Source organism: Malania oleifera, chromosome 12, assembly GCF_029873635.1.
Source record: "Malania oleifera isolate guangnan ecotype guangnan chromosome 12, ASM2987363v1, whole genome shotgun sequence".
In the NCBI taxonomy this organism is placed as follows: Eukaryota; Viridiplantae; Streptophyta; class Magnoliopsida; order Santalales; family Ximeniaceae; genus Malania; species Malania oleifera.
This window is the reverse complement of record NC_080428.1, coordinates 28,005,684-28,028,126: the sequence shown is the minus strand read 5'-3', so window position 1 is coordinate 28,028,126 and position 22,443 is coordinate 28,005,684.

Here is a 22,443-nt window from a genome sequence, read left to right as displayed (position 1 = left end):
TTCAAGCGACTAAAATTTTGATCTTAGGTGCCTGAAGATTTTCCTAAACAAATTCTGAATAGGCAGTGTAGGCCCAAGCGCATGACCCTGTTTTAAAGCTAAAATTTCACAATTTCTAAAAACTTCATGCAACTGACCCCAAAGCCTCAAATGCCTTAACACTGTTAATTGCTATAATTTTTAAATTTTTTAAATTTCAAAATTATACCGCTTGTGCCCCACACTTCGTATAAACTTGGGAAATGCTCCAAGTAACTTGGGCAACATGAATTAAACACTTTTTGGGCCTATAAATACATGATTTCTCAAATCAAATCAGTACCAAGAATTGAAAAATATGCTTTCAAGTCATATTGCTCTTTCTCTCTTAAAGCTCTCTTGCTTACACATTCATACTGAGAATTACTGAGATAATCTGAGTCTCTAATCAATCTTCTCTAAACTTAAACCTCTGAGTTACTGATTCACATCAAGAGAAGAATTCTGATGATACAGTCTTGAGCTTCAAAACTCATTCTCTTTGATATTTACTTTGAAGTATATTAGTACTTTAAATTGTACTAACCAACTCTATCTGAGAGCATCTCTTGTACGTAAGAATCTTTTCTTGTTTTCTTGTTTCTTTGACAGTTCAAGTCATTGGATCGTTGTACCAAGCATGGGGTATCGCTTGGAGAGGGGGCTCCACCCTAAAGAAGGGATTGTAAACAGTTTCTTCTACCCGCAGAGGAAAGTTCTAGTGGAATCCTTAGGTGGTCTTGCCTAAGGCAAGGATGTAGGCTAGGTATAAGCCAAACCTTGTAAAAAACTCGGTCTCACTCTTAACCTTTACTCTTTAAATTTTCATTATATATAAATTATGTTTCAAAGTGCAGGTAGCTAAAAATTGAGATTGAGGAAAACTTTTAATTAAAGAAAGTATGTTGATTAATCTTTTGCGGAAACCTTACAGGGAGTACATTGATTAATCATTTGTGAAAATTTTGGGTACAATAAGTGCACCAATATTCTTTTACATAGAACTTTATTTGAAACTCTAAGCTAAGTTTTTGCAAATGCTAAATCAAGGAAGTGTTGCAGCTCTTACAATTGGTTAAGTATCATGTGTTTGAATGATTGGTTATTTAATTGTACTTGTTAAAGGTTTTTGGCTTGTGTTGATATTGAGTGTGGATTGTGGTTGGCCTAATTGAGTATTTAAAATGAAAACATTCTTTTATGTTTGTTAAGTACACAAAAGGTTGTGAATTTGTAAAAAGATGTAAAATAATTTTATAAACCTAATTCGGCCCCCTCTTGGGACTAGACCTTAGTTTTCAAATTTGATATTTGAAATAAATTAGTTAGATAATAACTGTTAGAAAATTAATAAAATAAAATAATAAAACTTAAAACCCAAATAAAAATATAATTATAAACATGGTTCACTAATAGGCTGAAATATGGATATCTTACTCTTTTTAAGGATATTTAAGCCCTCTACAGTTTTTAGTTTTGTTAATGGACTATTTGCAGAAGAACTCCTCAAGACTTGTCTCCCTTTAGATACCCCAACCTAATTTGAATCATATGACTCTTTCCAATTCTGTGCAAATGGAAGAGTCCAAAGTTCCACAAAATACCCCTTTCTTTGCCTTTCAAACTTTCTAAACTTGAAAGAATGATGATATAATGAATAATGTGAAGAGATTGATGTGTAGTGCTATAATAACCCAAGGAATTTTCTCATGGAATCATCAACAAACATAGGGGAATCGTCGACGAGGGTACAAAAGGTTCTCATTGACGAGGACATGCTTCATCGACGAGAAGATACTGAGAGGATATTTTGGGCAATTTTGAATTTCTCCAATGAAAGGAAGATTTCGTCAACAAATTGCTTCTTAGCCTCGTCGACGAGATGATGTAGCTCGTCGACAAAGGCCGCAGTATAAATAATGTTAAACTCATATTTTAAAGCAGAAAAATTCACAGAAACTTTCTCTCTCCTCTCTCTACGGTCTCTCCCTTCTCTCTCTTCGATTTCGGCCCTGTTAGTCACTGGATCGACGATCTGAGGCCATCACAACGCTCATGGGAAAGTTCTCTCCAAGTCTTCCAGAGCGGATCATTGGTGGGGCGAAGTTAGATTTCATCCCAAATTCAGGGTAAGGTTTTTTTGTTAAAATTAAGCTTTTCAGCAGTTGCAGGAAATGTAGTACGCAAGGAAATAGTGATATTTTTTTCTGAGATATATATGGCTTTCAGGGTGTTGAGTGGAGAACCTTGCGGGTGTAAGACCCATCTCAGCAAAGGATTTTTAATAGAAATCAGGTAAGGGAAATATGCTATGCTAGGCAATACTAGTATGATTTTAGTATAAATTATGTGTTTTTTATGAGATTATTATTTCACAGTAGGAATTTATATAATTTATCAAATACGTTTAAAATGTTTTAAATTACTATGTGGCATGAGAATATGGATATAGTACAGAAACATGTTTGCACAATATTTTCAGGATTAGGTTTTACATAATATACAGACAGAGAATATGTTTTACAGTATTTTCAGAATATCATGATTATAAAGTTTTCAGTCCCATGACATACAATTTTATAGTTCATTTTAGAAATACAGTTGATATAGATACAGTTTATCACAGCGTCATGGTTAATACAGTTATTACAGAATCATGGTAAAACAGATAGTTGTATATAGAGATGTATTATATGGTATTAGAACCTGATGGACCATTACAAATTACAGAGCATGGTACCGTAGCTATATACAGTATAGAGTGCAACCACTTATTCAAATAATACGTGGTAGATAATTCAGTTGTGCCTATGTTGTGGATAGGCTCCCCATTAGATATGGGTTGAGGAGTGTCGATCTGAATGACGGAGTATAGCAATTTATCCTAGTAGGCCAACCAGTGGTAAATCCCGCCTACGGGCCGCTCAACCCTGTCATGAGGGGTTAAATCATGACATATAGTTATCCACAGGGAAGTTTTTCAGTATTTATATGTATATACAGTTTATAGAAATAGAGGATGTACCTATTGATATTATAAGTATTATAAATAGAAAACTTATAAAGACAGTTATGTTAAGCAACGTAAATAAAGTGGTATTATATATTATTTGTACCTGTATAACCAGATTCAGTTATTCATGATTTTATAGACTCAGATTTTTATAGAAATGTAACTCATGTGCCACACACTAGCAATAGCATATTTCATCTTACTGAGTGTTGACTCACCCCATTATTTTAACATTTTTTAGGTGAGCCAGTTAGGCGAGCGGAACAAGCTTGTAGGTAGTGGGGCTACAGTGCTACCCTGCCAGTAAGGTGAGTGTTTTTGGGAAGGAGGGGTATTTTTGTGTAGCCCTAGTACAGTTATGTATGTATATTTTGAGAGTATTTAGCACTCTAGTATTGTATTGTATATGTATATGGTTGTGAATACTTGACTTTAGCTTCTCGCTGCTTAGGTGGGTGATTTGTTATAGTAGATTGTGTTGAATTAGTGGAATTTCATAGTCTTTATTATTATTACATATAATTGAATATACAGAATTTTAGTAGGTCGTTATAGTTTGGTATCAGAGCCTAGGTTGTTAAGTTCTGTAGACTTTAGAATGTAGCAGAAGTAATACCAGAGTATAGGAGATGATTTGAGGTTGTTCTGTAGGCTGGGTACATGATTTCCGTGGTGTTTTTGTGTTTTTCCTAGGGTGACAATTTCAAGAAAACCATAGTAAATTATCATTGGGTCGTGTGTCTGAGTTACATGGCCTAATTCTGAATTTAGAACAGGGAAGATAGTAAAGCGTGAATATGGGATTTTAGTTGAATGAAATAGATAAGGATTGTATAGGCAATAAGCTTTTAAAGTGTGTTCTTTGTTTTCAGGATAGAACCAGGAAGCAGTGGCATGAATGCTGGGGAGGATATGCCAGGACCTTCCAGCATAGGTGGAGAAGATACAGATGTTGTACTGCGTAGCGTCACTCAGCATGTGATGGCTGAGATGGCCAGGAGCTATGGGAAGCGTAGCTACACGAATGAGAATTTTACGCGGATGAAGCCCCCATCCTTTACTAGAGGAGATGACCCGATTGTAGCTAAAAATTGGTTCCAGGATATTAAAGAGACGATGGCTGTTCTTCCATGTACGGATGAGCAGAAGGTGGTATTTGTAGCATTTTGATAGGAGAGGTAAAGCGCTGGTGGAGATCAACGTGACTGATAGAGGAGCAGAGGCCGGTTCCGATGCCAGTGACTTGGGACCAATTCAAGGAGCTGTTCTTCAAGCAATATTTCCCCTTGGTTGTTCAGAGAGTGAAGGAAGCATATTTTATGCACCTGGTGCAGGGGCAGATGATCGTATCCCAGTACATAGCTCAATTTATCGAGTTGTCGTGTTTTGCTCCACATCTAGCACCCGATGAAAAAAAAGGCAAGGAAGTTTGAAGATGGATTGAGGTAGAACTTGTTTGAGTAGGTGATTGGTTTCAGGGCTTAAACATTTATGGAGGTTGTAGACAGAACTGTGATCATTGAGAGTGGTATTCAGAAGGTTTTAGCAGCTCAGAGTCAGAGGAAGAGGCCTACACCTCAGGGTTTTCAGGCTGACTCTAGTAGGGGTTCATGGAGAGGAGGTCGTGATAGGGGAGATCAGCAGTAGATGACATAACCTCGTGAGAGTTAGGGTACACCAACTTTTTTGGTATGTCAGACTTGTGGGAGATGACATTTGGGGGAGTGATGGGTAGGAAGAGATGTTTGTTATCGCTATAGGAGACCCGGCCACATGGCACGTGCATACTCAGGACCACTAGACCAAGTCTCAGCTCCCAGGCCCTATCGGGGAGGACATTAGGTGCCTCGTGGAGGCCAGTAAAGGAATATAGCCCTGGTGAGGGTTTAGGCATTGACACCGGGTGATGCTGAGGCCGCTATGGATGTGGTGACAGGTACATTTACTATTTTATCACATTCTGTTATTGTTTTATTTGATTCATGTGCTACTCATTCCTTTGTTTCTGCATCGTATATTAAATTATTTGGAAGTGAGACCAAGTCATTAGATATAAAATTGTCATTAGCTACACCGTCAGGGTTAGTGTTAAGATGTCAAAGGGTACTCAAAGGCTATCCAATAGAAATTCAAGGGAGAGTGCTACTAGCAGACCTGTTTGTGTTTGATATGTGTGGGTTTGATGTAATACTGGGAATGGATTGGTTGGTAGTTAATCACGCCAGTATTGATTGCCATCAGAAAAAAGTAACTTTCGGACCCCCTGATGAGAAAGAATTTAGGTTTATGGGTTCATGTGTTTGTGCGCCATCGCAGTTGGTATCCGCTGTGCAGGCGAGCATATTGCTCTTGGATGGAAGTCAAGGGTTTGTAGCTTTTGTAAAAGAAGTGATAGAAAATGAATTGAAGCTTGATAGTCTAGTACTACGAGAATTTTTAGATGTTTTTTCCAGAGGAGCTACCAGGGTTGCCTCCCGAACACGAGGGGGATTTTCCCATAGATTTGCCTCCAGGGAAAGCGCCGATCTCCAAGGTTCCTTATTGTATGACTCCAGCTAAATTGGGAGAATTAAATGATCAGTTGCAAGATTTGCTGAATAAGGGATTTATACGACCCAGTGTATCACCATGGGGAGCTCTAGTGTTGTTCGTAAAGAAGAAGGACAGGACTATGAGGATGTGTATTGATTACAAAGAAATCAACAAGGTTACTATTAAGAACAAGTATCCTCTACCCCGTATAGACAATCTATTTGATCAGCTCCAGGGTACACGGGTATATTCCAAGATCAACCTCATATCAGGTTATCATTAAGTGAGAGTAAAAGAAGAGGATGTTGCGAAGATAGCTTTCAGGACTAGGTATGGGCACTATGAATTTCTCGTAATGCCATTTGGTCTAACGAATGCCCTAGCTATGTTCATAGACTTGATGAATAGAGTCTTTCACCAGTATCTAGACCAGTTTGTAGTGATTTTTATCAATAATGTATTGGTCTACTCAAGGAGTTTTGAGGATCATGAGGTGCATTTGAGACAGGTACTGCAGACTCTCAAGGAGGAGAAACTTTATACCAAGTTTAGCAAGTGTGAGTTTTGGCTTGAGAAAGTTGCATTTTTAGGCCATGTGATCTCAAGAGATGGTATTTCAGTGGATCCCAGTAAGATTGATGTGGTGGTAAATTGGGCCACGCCGAAGAATGTGCAAGAAGTCAGAAGTTTCTTAGGACTGGCAGGTTATTACCGTCATTTTGTCGAGGGGTTTTTAGCCTTATCAGGACCTTTCACGTGGTTGACTAGGAAAAATGTCAGGTTTGTGTGGGATGAAGAATATAAGTAGAGTTTCCAACAATTAAATCAGCAGCTCATCACTGCACCAGTACTGATGATTCCATCAAGAGGTGATGGTATGTGATTTACTGTGACGCATCTTTGAAAGGGCTCAGTTGTGTACTGATGCAGCATGGTAGGGTGGTAGCATATGCTTCTAGGAAATTGAAAGAATATGAAAAGAACTACCCTACTCACGATCTAGAGACATTACTTAAATGGTGAGAGATGTGAAATATTTTTGGATCACAAGAGTCTAAAGTATTTCTTTACATAGAAATAATTGAATATGTGGCAAAGGAGGTGGTTAGAACTCATCAAGGATTACGATTGTACCATTAGTTACCACGTAGGTAAAGCAAATGTGGTGGTTGATGCTTTGAGCCATAAATCAGAAGATACAACACAGCTAATAGTAGTAGTTCAACACCCAATTCAGATGGACTTGGAAAGGTTCGATGTGGAATTAGTGGAGAATGATCCTCAGACGCTTATTGTTAGTCTGGTTGTGCAGCCTATGTTATATGAAAGAATTAAAGCTACTCAGGGGGATGATCTAGAATTAGCAGAAGTAATAGCCAGAATATAGGATGGTTAGGGAGAGGAATTCAAAATTTATGACGATGGGGCTTTGAGATTTTGCACCAGATTGTGTGTGCCTTCAGATGATAGCGTGAGGAGGACGATTCTAGAAGAAGCGCACAGATCCTTGTACACTGTTCATCTTGGCAGTACAAAAATATATAGCGATCTACGAGAGTATTTCTGGTGGAGTGGCATAAAGAGGGAAATAGCAGAATTTGTACAGTAATGTTTGACGTGCCAGAAGGTTAAGGCTGAACATCAAAAGCCAGTTGGTCAGTTGCACCCACTTTTCATTCTTGAGTAGAAGTGGGACCACGTATCCATGGATTTTGTTACTGGGTAATCGCCAGCGCCACATGGTCAGAATGCCATCTAGGTAATTGTTGATAGGCTGACAAAGACAGCTCATTTTCTGCCCATTAGAGTTAGCTACCCTATGAACAGGTTAGCAGAGATTTACATACAAGAGATTGTTCGACCTTATGGACTACCTGTATCCATAGTCTCAGACCGTGATCTATGTTTTACATCGCTGGAGGAGCTTGCAGAAGGCATTGGGGACTCAGCTAGCATTCAGCACCACTTTCCATCCTCAGACAGATGGTCAGACAGAGAGAACGATTTAGGTACTTAAGGATATGTTGCAAGCGTGTGTATTGGATTTTGGGGTTAGCTGGACTCAGTATATGCCATTGGTGGAATTTTCCTACAACAACAGCTACCAAGCTAGCATTGGCATGACTCCTTATGAAGCACTTTATGGTAAGAGGTGTCGTTCCCCTCTATATTAGGATGAGTTAGGTAAGAGGCGAGTTTTGGGGCCAGAAATAGTATAGCAGACGTACAATAAATTTTGACTCATTCAAGATAGAATCAGTGCATCACAGAGTTGGTAGAAAAGCTATGCGGATACTCGCCGCCAGGGTCTGGAATTTGAAGTGGGTGACCATGTATTTCTAAAAATAGCACCTTTGAAGGGAATCATGAGGTTTGGGAAGAAGGGTAAGTTGAGCCCTAGGTTCATTGGCCTATTTGAGGTTCTTGAGAAGATTGGGTCAGTGGTTTATCGGCTAGCTTTACGACCATCTTTGTTCAGGATTCATGACGTGTTTCATGTTTCTATGTTAAGGAAATACGTCCTAGATCCTTCCTATATGATCAGCTACGTAGAATTGGAACTTAATGGTAATTTAGCATATGAGGAAGCTTAAGTACAAATCATAGATAGAAAAGAACAGGAATTGCGCAATAAGAAGATACCACTAGTAAAAGTCTTGTGGAGGAACCACACTTCTTGGGAGTTTGGAGATGCAATTAGACAGAAATACCCCCACCTGTTTAGTGGGTTATAGCAGTGATGTGTAATTAAAGTAGTGATAATTTTGTTTTGAACAATGTAATTGTAATGTAGAGTATAGGATAGGTAGTATTTTGGTTTTGAAGGAATTTTCTTTTATAGTTGTAATCTCCAAGAACTACCCATGTAACCACGGTATTCCTCTGCCATAAGTGAGGGCAGGAAATAAAATAAGTAGACCGTTTTGCATTTAAGGGATGATGAGTTATATGAATAGTAAATTTCAAGGACAAAATTTTATAAGGAGGGGAGAATGTAATAACCCAAGGAATTTTCTCACGGCCTCATCGACGAACACAAGGGATTCGTCGATGAGGGTACAAGAGGGTTTCATCGACGAGGACATGTTTTGTTGATGAGAAGATACCGAGATGATGTTTTGGGCGATTCGGAATTTTGTCGATGAAGGGGAGAGTTTGTCGACGAATTGCTTCTTAGCCTCATTGACGAGATGACATGGATCATCGATGAAGGCCATAGTATAAATAGTCTTAAACTCAAATTTTACACCAAAAAAAAAAAAAAAATGCACGAAAACTCTCTCTCTCCTCTCTCTATAGTCTCTCCCTCCTCTCTCTTAGATTTCGGCCCCATTAGCCATGGGATCAATGATCTGAGGCCATCACGACGCTACTGGGAAAGTTCTCTCCAAGTCTACCGGAGTGGATCGTCAGTCGAACGAAGTTGGATTTCATCCCATATTCAGGGTAAGGTTTTTTTGTTAAAATTAAGCTTTTTAGAAGTTGTAGGAAATGTAGTACGCAAGGAAATAGTGATATTTTGTTCTAAGATATATATGGTTTTTAGGGTGTTAAGTAGAGAACCTTGCGGGTGTAGGATCCGTCTCAGCAGAGGATTTTTAACAGAAATCAGGTAAGGGAAATATGCTATGCTAGGCAATACTAGTATGATTTTAGTATGAATTATGTGTTTTTTACCAGATTATTATTTCACAGTAGGAATTTATACAGTTTATCAAATACGTTTAAAATGTTTTAAATTACTGTGTGGCATGAGAATATGGATATAGTATAGAAACATGTTTTTACAGTATTTTCAGGATTATGTTTTACAAAATATACAAATAGAGAATATTTTTATAGTATTTTCAGAATATCATGATTATACAGTTTTCAGTACCATGACATACAATTTTACAGTTCATTTTAAAAATATAGTTGATACAGATACAGTTTATCACAACGTCATGGTTAATACAGTTATTACAGAATCATGGTAAAATAGATAGTTGTATATAGAGATGTATTATATAGTATCAGACCTTGATGGACCATTACAGATTACAGAGCACGGTACTGTAGCTATATACAGTATAGAGTGCAACCACCTATTTAAATAATACGTGGTTGATAAGTGGATCGTGCCTATGTTATGGAGATGCTCCCCATCATATATGGGTTGAGGAGGGCCATTCTGATTGACGGAGTATAGCGATTTATCCTAGTAGGCCAACCAGCGATAAATCCCGCCTACGGGCCACACAACCTTGTCATGAGGGGTTAAATCATGACATACAGTTATCCACATGGAAGTTTTTCAATATATATATATATATATATATATATATATATATACAGTTTATAGAAATAGAGGATGTACTTATGGATATTAGAAGTATTACAAATAGAAAACTTATAAAGACAGTTATGTTAAGCAACATGAACAAGGTGGTATTATATATTATTTGTACATGTATTCCCAGATTCAGTTAATCATGATTTTATAGACTCAGATTTTTGTAGAAATGTAACTCATGTTCCACACACTAGCAATAGCATATTTCGTCTTACTGAGCGTTGACTCATCCCATTATTTTAACATTTTTTAGGTGAGTCAGTTAAGCAAGCAGAACAGGCTCACAGGTAGTGGGACTACAGTGCTACCCTACCAGTAGGGTGAGTGTTTTTGGGAAGGAGGGGTATTTTTGTGTAGCCCTAGTATAGTTATGTATGTATCTTTTGAGAGTATTTAGCACTCTAGTATTGTATTGTATATGTATATGGTTGTGGATACTTGATTTTAGCTTCTCGCTGCTTAGGTGGGTGATTAGTTATAGTAGATTGTGTTGAATTAGTGGAATTTCATAGTCTTTATTATTATTACATATAATTGAATATACAGAATTTAAGTAGGTCGTTACAAGTGTCAATGCCTTAAGGGTCTATTTATAGGCGCAAAATGATCTTTCACTCTCAATGCACTTAATAAATAAGATGTATATATATATATATATATATATATATATATATATATATATATTAAATAGGTACACACCTAATTTTAAGATACACTCACATAATTAATCTAATGAATTTTTGAGATACATAAATGAATGACCTAATTAGATGTACATACATAATCCATTCCAAGATACATGCACTTTTCCAATATAATAAATAAAATAATAATATTAAAATAAACTAACAATCCCCCCCCCTCATTCTAATATTATGTATGTACCATGCATGTAAAGAGTTTAACATGTTTTCCTAACAAGACTTAATCTCATTTTGATAATGACAAACTAAGGAATCTAATTGTGCTTTCAAGTGTATTTACAAGTATTATATCTTACAAGCACAATAAAACATATTTAAATGTAAAGCCATGAAACTTCCAATGTGATGGAAGTTGCCCAAACATAAGATAGTTTACAATGTCAGCGTACCAAGGTAGGCTCGCCACAAGGAACAAATGTTCATCTGGGAAACTATCTCTGATAAGGATGTGCTGTAGAGGGTTATCAAATACCAGTTGGGACAAGTGATCAGCCACAATGTTTTCAACTCCTTTCTTGTCTTTAATAATTTAATCAAATTCCTGAAGGAGAAAGATCCACCGGATGAGCCTTAGCTTAACATCCTGTTTTGAGAGCAGATACTTGAGCACAACATGATCTGTAAAAACAACAATAGGTGAACCAATGAGATATGACTGAAACTTTTCTAGTGCAAAACTATTGCTAGTAACTCTTTTTCTATGGTGGTATAATTCATTTGTGCATCATTGAGAGTTTTACTAGCATAGTACACCATGCAAGGCCCCTAGCACCGCTCCAATGACATAATCACTTGCATCGCACATACGTTCAAAAGGCATGTTCCAATCTGGTGGTTGCATTATAGGCGGAGAAATTAACATTTTTTTTTCAGTTTTTGAAAAAGCCGCTTCACATGCATTTTTCCACTCGAATGGAACATCCTTAGCAAGAAGGTTGCACAAAGAACATGCAATGACACTAAAATCTTTTATAAACCTTCTATAAAAACCCGCGTGTCCAAGGAAGGACCGCACATCCTTGAAGCAAGTTGGTGTAGGCAAATTTGAAATAATTTCCACCTTGGACTTGTCTACCTCTATACCCTTAGCAGAAACAATGTGTCCCAACACAATACCTTGTGTCACCATAAAGTGACATTTTTCCCAATTTAGGACGAGATTTTTCTCCTTACATCTAGTGACGACACAACCTAAATTTTCCAAGCATCCCTCAAAAGAGTCACCGAAAACAGAGAAGTCATCCATGAAGACTTCCACAATTTCCTCAACTATGTCACTGAAGATATCCATCATGCACCATTGAAAAGTTTCTGGTGCATTACACAATCCAAAGGGCATTCTCCTGTAAGCAAATGGGCCAAAAGGACAAGTGAACGTAGTTTTTCCTTGGTCCTCTAAGGCAATCTCAATCTGATTGTAACTAAAATACCCATCTAAAAAATAGTAGAAAGAGTGACTAGCCACTATCTCTAGGACTTGGTCCAAAAATGGAAGCAGGAAATGATCCTTCCTAATGTAAGAGTTCAGTTTTCTGTAATCAATGCACACACGCCAACCCGTTTGAATACGAGTTGGAATTGACTCATCATTTTCATCAACAATCACAGTCACTTCTTACTTCTTCGATACAACTTGATTAGGACTAACACACTTGCTATTAGCGATGGGGTAAATGATACCTGCATCCAAAAGCTTCTGGACTTCCTTCTTAACTACCTCCTTCATTATGGGGTTCAATCTACGCTATGGTTGGTGAGAAGGTTTGGCATCCTCCTCAAGGTTAATCCTATGTGTGCAGACCAAGGGGCTAATACCCTTGATATTAGTTATGCTCCACCCTATAGCACTTCTATGGGATCTCAACAAGTCTAATAATTTGGCCTCTTGGGCTTCCTCTAAGGTAGAGGAGATCACCACAGGGTAAGTCTCTCCCTCTCCTAGAAAATAATATTTTAAATGTGATGGCAATGGTTTCAGCTCAGGATTGGGTGGTTGAACATGAGATGGTAAAATTTTAGTCTCAAAAGGAGTTAACTCCTCAAATTTCGGAGTCCAACCATGAACTTCAAAGACCTCAACTATATCGAGAAGAGAGCGGAAGTGCTCCACTTTAGGGTTCTCAACACAGTCATCCTCTACAACATTCATCAGGTATGCTTCAAGAGGGTCTTCATAAGAGAAAGCATCCAAGTGTTCCTACAAAATAACATAAATGCTATTAGCTTCAAACACATCACCATCATCCCTAACTTGCTTCATGACATTAAAAATGTTATGTTCAACAGTCATGTTCCTAAATGAGATTTTCATCAAACCGTTCTTGCATTGGATGTTAGCATTGCTCGTAGGCAAGGAATGGTCTACCAAGGATAATGGGGATGTGGGAATTTTTGGTCACCACTTGTTGAGTATCCAATACCGCAAAATCAACAAGGTAAAAGAATTGATCCATTTGAGCTAAAACATCCTCCACGACTCCTTTAGGGATTCTAATACTTCTATCTGCCAGTTCTAAAGTCATCTTTGTTGGCTTTAACTCTCCCAACCCAAGTTGTTCATACACAGAGTAGGGGAGAAGATTCACCCCCCCCCCCCCAAATCAAGCAAGGCATGCTCAAATTTGAATTCCCTTATCACTATGGAAATGGTTGGGCTCCTAGGGTCTTTGTATTTGGGAGGTGTAGTTGCATTCATAATTGAGCTCACTTGTTCAGCCAAAAGGACTTTTCTACGCACGTTATGCTTACACTTCACAGTGCACAGATCCTTTAAAAATTTAGCATATGTAGACACTTGCTTTATGGCATCAAGCAAAGGTATGTTTACCTTCACTTGTTGGAACAATTCAAGCATTTTAGCATTACACCTTCCCTTTTGAGGATCCTTGAGTCTTTGTGGGTATAGGATGACTATTAGATCTTTTGCAACAACTTTCTAACCCTCAATCTCTTGGGGCTCTTGCATCACCTCATTAATCTTAGATTCATGAATAGGCTCTTTGAAAACATTGCTTTAAGAGCCTTCATCATTTCTTTTTGAAATCTCTTTTTGTGGAATTTTTCTTTCAACTTTCTTGCCACTTCTAAGGGTAATGGATTTAGCATGCTCCATAGTCACCTCAGAGTCACTAGTACTCGCAATACTATGTTGACCCACTGGATTATCTTGGGGTTGAGATGGAAATTTACCTTTTTCTTGTTAAAGTACCCCAACAACGGTGTTCAACTTAGTAATTTGAGCTTTCATGTCCCCAATAGATTGAGTGATTTGAGAAATTGATTGACTCGTTTGAGCTATGAACTATTGCATTTGATCCTCTAGACTTCTCTTATGAGGGGGTTGGTATGGTGGAGCATTTTGTTACCCTGGAGGGGCATATGCTTGAGGATGATTTTGAGCATACCCCTAAGAACCTTGACTTTGATGGAATTGGGCTCCTTGCCCTTGAAAATTTTGTGGGGCATGGTGGTTGAAACTTTGAGCAGGAAATGAAGGATTAGCCACCTTTTGATTCCTCCAATTAAAGTTAGGGTGATTTGACCACCCTTTGTTGTAAGTTTCAGAGCATGGATTGTTGAATGACCTTTTGTATTGATTCAAAGAATTTACACTTTCCTGACCACCAATCACTTCCTTCAGAGAGGGAATGGTGAGACACTCACTAGTGGAGTGTTCCTGGGTCTCACAAATTGCACAAACCTTTTCCAATCTAGTTCCAGTGGTAACCTTATTTACCTTTTTCATTTGCAAAGCCTCCATTTGCCTTGTGAGGTTTGCAATTTTAACTAACACATCATCCTTTTCTTTGAGTTGGTACATCCCTTCTCCACTTTGAATACCAGGGTGCCTCGATGTTCCAACGGATTGAGAAGTGCCCCAGGTTTGGGTTCGTTCCACCAAAACATCAAGGTAATCTAATGCATTCTCAAGTGATTTGTTTAAAAACTCGCCATTGCACATCAAGTCTATATACTGGCAGTTCTTAGGTGAAAGCCCTTGCATGAAAAAGTTCACAATTTGCCAAGTATCTAGACCATGATGTGGAATGATTTGTAAAAGCTCATTGAAACGTTCCCACACTTGATAAAATTCTTCATTAGGTTTTTCAGAAAAAAATTTTGAATTTGTTTGGTCAAATCAATGGTTTTTTGTGTGGGAAAAAACTTCTTCAAGAAGTCTCTTTGCATTTCTTCCCAAGATGTAATAGAATGAGGTTTAAGGGAATATAACCATGACTTAGTTTTATCATTTAAAAAAAAAGGGAAAAGCTTAAGTTTAACCATATCTTCAGGGACAATGGGATTAGTAAGAGTTGAACAAACCTCTTCAAATTCCTTGAGATGTAAATAAGGGGATTCTGAATCCATCCCATGAAATGTGGGCACCAGCTTAATCATTTCAGGTTTCAACACAAAGTGGTGAGCTTGCATTGGTAAATGAATACAAGAGGGCTCACTAGACCTTGGAGGATTGAAATAATCTCCTAATGTTCTTGCATGTTGAATGGCGGGAACATTAGGAACATTTTGATAATTTGGAGGAATTTGAAAGTTTTGAAAATTTTGAAATTGTTGTGCCCCCATTCGTTCTTGGTCTTGCATATTGCATTGATTTCCAAAGAAAGGCAGTTGCCCCACTTGACCTTGGCGAAAGGGTTGGTTGTTGTCACCCCCTTGATTAACTTGAGTGAAGAAAGGGTCGGCTTCTCAATATTGGGGTGGAGCATTCTTAAGAGAATGAATTGGGCCTCCATTTCCATCCCTCTCATGTGGAAGTTCTTGGTTATTTTGGGGTTCCAATGCCATTGGTCCTCTAGAGGATGAGGGTCCTCTTTGTAAATATATGGATGGAGTTGCTTGGATGGGCTCTTCTGAGAATTCTGAGTGATGTTGTACTAATCTAGAAGGCCACTCCCTAGATAGCCTATTAGTTCCGTCACAAACCCAACTAGACATACACTATGATAACAAAATTCAAGAAAATGAAGAGAAAAAAAAAATTAGTTCCTGCAAAAGAAAGAAAATGTTACTACAAGTTAATATAAATAGTTCAGGTGGTACAACCATCCATGAAAAATAAGGAAATGTAAATACAAATAAATGTACAAAAAAAAGTAAATAAATATATAATAGTTAGTACAAGTAGGTGGTAGAAAAACCAGCCATGGTATATATATATATATAGTATTATGCACTTTTTTTTTTCTCCAAACTTACACAAAATCCTCGGCCATGGTGCCAAAAATGCTTGTCATTTTATTTTGTTCATCATTGTCCAATTCTCAAGCGTAGGAAAATTCCATTGTCAAGCATAGTAAATCTTGGAGTTCCAAGGTCATTTCCACAGGAATTCAATTGGGAAGTTTAAGAGTTCATACGTCACAAATTAATTCAGAGTGAGATGTGTGGGGATTGATTTTAATGAATACAATTGTCACTTGATTATAACAATTTAATTAAATGGCTAGGCTTTAGATTTCATCCTAATATCATCAATGGTAATCAAATTTCATCTTTATAACTCAACCAACATCAATATACCCATTGAACTTGATCAGAAGATATATCACTTGAAATGCATAGGTTTGACAAAAATTGTTGATTAATGTCAAATGAAAATATTTTAGCAAACTTTTAGAATGTAATAACAAAAAGCATTGTGGCAAGATTTAACTTGTCTACAATCAATCAAGAAGTTTACAAAACCAAAAGTTTTTAGAAAAATATCATTGAACATTAATCAATTTTAAACATAAAATACTTGAAGACTGAGATGAGAATTACCTATGATGGGATGTAGGACTCCACCCGTAGCCTAACTTGAAATTTAATTGGTCATTAGAATGAGAAGAGGAAATACTTAAATTAAACACTTCTGAATGTTTACAAAGAAATGAGAGAGAGAATACAAGAAAATGAGGTAGCTCTTTTTTCCCTTAAGGCTAACACAAGCCTCTTATTTATAGGTTCAAAAACTGCTACCTCCACTCCTAAACCTAACACAATTTACTAGTTATACTCCTATACTTACCTGTTAGAATTGGTGTATTCCCAAGAGGGGGGGTGAATTGGAATTTTCAAATTTATCACCTAGGTTAAATAAAATACTCATATAAAACAACCTAGGGTTGGTCTATATAATTCCAAATGCGCGGATATAAAAGATATATGGAAATTTAAATTAAGCGCATCATTCACATAATAACATACGCGTGCGGTAAATGTAAAGTGTAGAAATGTAAATAAACACACGATATGTTATCGAGGTTCGGCCAACTGTGCCTACGTCCCCGCCTCAAGCTCGCAAGCTAGAGGATTCCACTAATAGCTCACTTAAGGGTGGAGCGGCACCGTTTACAACCAGGTCAAATTATCATAGGGCTGACCTCAACCTTAACCAGGTCAATTAGCGGGGCTGACCTCAACCTACACGCCTTAACAGGACGACGTACCTAGCTTTTCTAACCGGGTCTAAGCCAATCCGGGACTATTCCAGGGCTAGTCTCCCTCTTTAGGCCCGTGCTTGGAAATACAACCAAAATGTATTACAATGAAATGGTACAGTGATTGTGCTTTCAAGTAAAGCAGATATGTACCCAAATTTGCGTAATAATATACACCACAAATATGAAATAATTTGTAAGCTCAATGTGGTCTAGGATGTCAACTCTCAAATAGATTTACTATCGTTGTAATGAGTGCGTGAGAGTGCAAACCTAAATGATCTTTGTATCATAGGATATTCAATCTAAGTGCTCAAACAAAGATATTATCCAAACTTCATATATTTCAATCAACAAGTTTTCTCAATACATATATGTATATGAAGCTCTAGCAATGTATAAGTTTGGTTTGCAAAAAGAGTTTAATCTTTGTATTCAACTATAAATATAAATCAATGAATATTGCAACAAAGATTTCTTTTCTCACACAAACAAATATCTCTTTACAGATTTATCAAGACAAAGCACACTAGATATTTGAAAGTATTTTGAAAATGTTTTGCAATCAAAAACAAGTACAATCTTCATAAGATGTTGCAATGAAGGTGCAAATCTTAGAAGATCTATCAAAGTCTTCTTAGGATAGACTTATTTACAAAGTCTCCTAAGAATACTTAGGTTTAGCTCTCAATGAAAATAAATCAATCAAATATGAATGGGAGAGCAAAACTATTAACTATAAACACTCAATCGACTTACAGAGGATTTAAGAGATCGAAGAATGTAAGCATGAGTAAATGGGGATTGGATATGAGTATTATAGGATTTGGGATTTTCAGAGAATTTCTCTTAATCAATATTTTAATCCCATACTGATTATCCCAAATGAGGGGGTATTTATAGACAACCCTTGAAATATAACCGTTGGGGACCTATTGGGAATAATTAGGAAAGTTTAATGACCTTTCAAATATTTTAACCCTGTTTAAAAAAATATTAACTGCGGTAAAAAATCAGGGCAACCCAAGAGGTCTGGTCGACCAAAAATGTTTCAGTCAACCAGGACACATATGGTTCAGTCGACTAGGGGAGTTTTGAACTAAATGGTCGGTTGACCGTATCGCTAATTTTGAAACCTTTTTCATGGTTCGGTCTACCAGGACTGAAATGAACTAACTTGTCGGTCGACCGGGTGAGGCGATTTTTCATATGTCCGAGGTTCGGTTGACCGTGCCAATTTGAACTGGCTGGTTCGGTCGACCATACCGATGGGATTTCTCCTGAGGACCCTCGGTCGACCAGGTCGTTGGAGTACAAAATCTCTCGATCGACCAGGAGGTCAAAATGTTGACCCGGTCAGGATTCTGTCGATCGGCAAGAAATGAACTATGAAGTTCGGTCGACCGGACCTTGGTCAAAATGTTGACCCAGGGCCGGTTCAGTCGACCAGGCCAAAGTGAACTGTGTTGGCCGGTCGACCGAGAGTGCACCAAGTGTGCATTTCAGTCCCTTCTTGCAACATATAAGCCCTATTCAAGTGCCTATCAAACATAGGTGCAGGTGTATGTGTCCTAGGGTCATTTGGGGTCCAAAATTAAGACACTGAAAAAGTTCGGGGTCGGTTGACCGAAGGTAATACCCTAAGGTCTTTCTAAGGTCACATTCAGTTTACGGTTTGTTTGAGCTTACGTAATAAATCAAGCAGGTGATGTGTGTGTGAGCTTATTACAAACAAGACCCCTAATTACTATTACAGACCCTTTACATCAAAGAAATACAACAATTCAATTATAACTAGGGTCTTCAAGGTCTTCATTTTCCTCCAAGGGTCTCCGAGTGCCATCATATGATACCGCCAAGATAAACCTGCACATCAACTCAGCAGACATTAAATACATGAGTATTTGTCATAATCAAAACAGGGATATGACCTATAAGGTCAACACTACCACAAACACCTCCACCTACCAAATGGTAGTTGCACTTCTTCACCAACCAAAATGGTAGTTGCATTCCTTGTGTTGTCGAAGTTTGTTGTTTAATCCCATTACCTTTCTTCTAACCCAAGTTTGGATGGCTAAACATTTGTAATTTGGACTTCTTTGTGAAATGTAAATTTGTAGGGCTTGAATTGAAATGAGACCAAGTTTGCATAGATTGGATAACTGAGTCAAAAGTTATGACTGATTTTCCAAAGCTGCGCAAAACTGCCACATTACTTCATTTGGCCCGAATTAAAGCACTCTTGGATGTTATTCAATTCTTCCAAACATCCATCCTCACTTCACAAATTAGTACTTTGAATCGTTAAAGTCTTTGCAGCCATTCCATACTCTACACAATGACTAATCAATTATTTATTGCAATTTACCTACAAATCACAAAAATCACACAATAAGTTCTATATGCATGTTATGTAGATCATTTAACTTATTTATGTGCACTAAGATGGTGTATGAATGTTCATAAATATGAAATATTATGTACTAATCACTTTCAGCACCAAGAAATCCTCAACAAAATGAAGTTGTTGAAAGAAAGAATAGAACCCTTCAAAAAATTGCTAAGACAATGTTAAATGAAAAAAACTACCTAAGTACTTTTGGGCTGAAGCGGTTAACACCGCATGTTATGTAATAAATAGTGTTTATTAGATCAAGCCTAAATAAAACTCCCTATGAATTATGGAAAGGAAGAAGACCTAACATAGCTTACTTTCATGTTTTTGGATGTAAGTGCTTTGTACTTAATGACAAAAATGACTTAGGGAAATTTGATGCTAAATCAGATAAAGGTATATTTCTAGGATATGCAGCAAATAGTAAAACTTTTAGAATCTAAAATGAAAGAACACTAACAATGATTGAATCATTCCATGTAACCTTTGATGAATCTAATCATTTTACAAAAGAAACTAAGAAAGAAAAAAAAGATGATACTTCACAAAGTCTAGGAGATCTATAAATGAAAGAAGAAAAAGAAGAGAAAAATGAAGAAACTCCAAATGATGATCCTATAGAAAATTCTAAGTTACCAAAAGAATGGAAATATGTAAGAAATCATCCTAAAGATCAAATCATAGGAGAACCTTCTTGAGGGGTAACTACTAGATCATCATTGAAGAACTTATGTAATCAATATGTATGTTTATCACAAGAAGAACCAAAAAACATAGAAGAAGTTTTAAGTGATGATTCTTGGATAATAGCTATGCAAGAAGAGTTAAACCAATTTGAAAGAAATAAAGTATGGAAAATAGTTCCTAGACCTAATAACCACTCAATAATTGGAACTAAATGGGTATTTAGGAATAAAAAGGATGAAAATGGCATAGTTGTAAGAAATAAAGTAAGACTTGTAGCTCAAGGATACAATCAAGAAGAAAGAATAAACTATGATGAGACTTTTGCTCCCGTAGCAAGAATGGAAGCTATTAGAATGTTGTTAGCTTATGCATCCCATAAAGAATTCAAACTATATCAAATGGATGTAAAAAGTGATTTTCTAAATGGTTTCATAAATGAAGAAGTTTATATGGAACAATGCCCTAGTTTTGAGGACATAAACAATCCTGATCAAGTATTTAGATTAACAAAAGCATTGTACGAGTTAAAACAAGCTCCTAGAGCTTGGTATGAGAGATTGAGTGGATTCTTACTAGAAAATGGCTTCTCAAGAGGAAAGGTGGATAGCACATTATTCATTAAAAACAAAGATAAAGACATGCTTATCATACAAATCTATATTGATGATATTATATTTGGTGCTACAAATGATGAATTATGTAAAGAATTTGCAAAGTGTATGCAATAAGAGTTTGAAATGAGTATGATGGGAGAGTTAAATTACTTCCTAGGATTACAAATCAAGCAAGCTAAAAATGGAACGTTTATAAATCAATTAAAATATATAAGAGATATGCTTAAAAACTTTGACATGGAAGGAAGTAAGCCCATAGAACCCCCATGAGTACCTCCATAAGTCTTGACAAGGTTGAAAAAGGAAAATTAGTAGATATGAAACACTATATAGGTATGATAGGAAGTTTGTTATATTTGACAAGTAGTAGATCAGATATAATATTTAGCATATGTATGTGCGCCCGGTTTCGATCAGCTCCTAAGGAACCCCATCAGATAGCTGTTAAAAGGATCCTAAGATACTTGATAGGAACAATTGATTTAGGACTTTGATACCCTAAGGACACCGGATTTGAAATGATTAGTTATTCGGATGCCGATTACACGAGTTGTAAAATTGATAGAAAAAGTACAAGCGGAACTTGTCACTTTCTAGGATGATCTCTTGTCTCTTAGTTCTCCAAGAAACAAAATTTCGTAGCCTTATCAACCACTGAAGCTGAGTAGCTAGCAGTAGGTAGTTTTTGTGCACAAACACTCTATATGAAACAACAATTAAAAGACTTTAGTTTAGAGTTCTCAACCATACCATTTAAGTGTGATAATACAATTGCAATAAAAATTTCCAAAAATCCAATATCACACTCAAGAACTAAGCATATTGATATAAGACATCATTTTTCTAAGAGATCATGTACAAAAGGAAGATATACTACTCGAATTCATAAATACAAATGATCAATGGGCCAATATTTTCACAAAACCCTTTCCCGTAAAGAGATTTATATCAATTAGAAGAGAACTTGGTTTATTACATAGTAGGGAAGTTGTTTAAGAAGAGTTCATGTTGAGTGAAAAGAAAATATTTAGAAGGATGAGAGGGTCAGGTGATTGAGCTTGGAAGCTGAGTCAATCGGACAGTATAAAATGGAGAGTCAGGCACCTGAGCCTTCTGACCTCAGGCGACTGATGTGCCTCTGCCTACTGAAATTTGATTTTTATAAAATGTCAGGCGACTGAGCTTGAAACCTCAGGTGCCTGAACTTACAGATCTTATATATTTTAAGCGCGAAAAACCTTAACATTTCAGATTCTAGGCTATTAACCTCTATCCCATCACTCACCCGAGCCTCCTTCTCTTGGTCTCCCTTGATTTTTAGCTCAAAATCATTTAAATCAAAGCTTTCAAATCACTCTTCTACATCATTTCCCACAATTTCTAGGGTTTCACTTGGCTAGTTCAGTTGATTCCTTAAAATCAAGATGCCTCGCACCAAAACTACGACAAACCGAGGTGCTTCTTCAGAGAGAGATGATGGTAACATCGAAAAATGGCTCGTAAATTCTCCATCGAAGCATCGATATCAAACTCATCTTTGTTCTACAGAACCAATATTTGGTAAAATTCCTGGCACCTCCTTCTTTCATTCTACGGAACTCATCTTCCTGCCGATGTTTCAAGAAATTGGCTAGAAAAATTTTGTGGTTTTTCAATCGAAAGGCATATATCCAAACTTAGTACTGAGGTTAGGGGAAA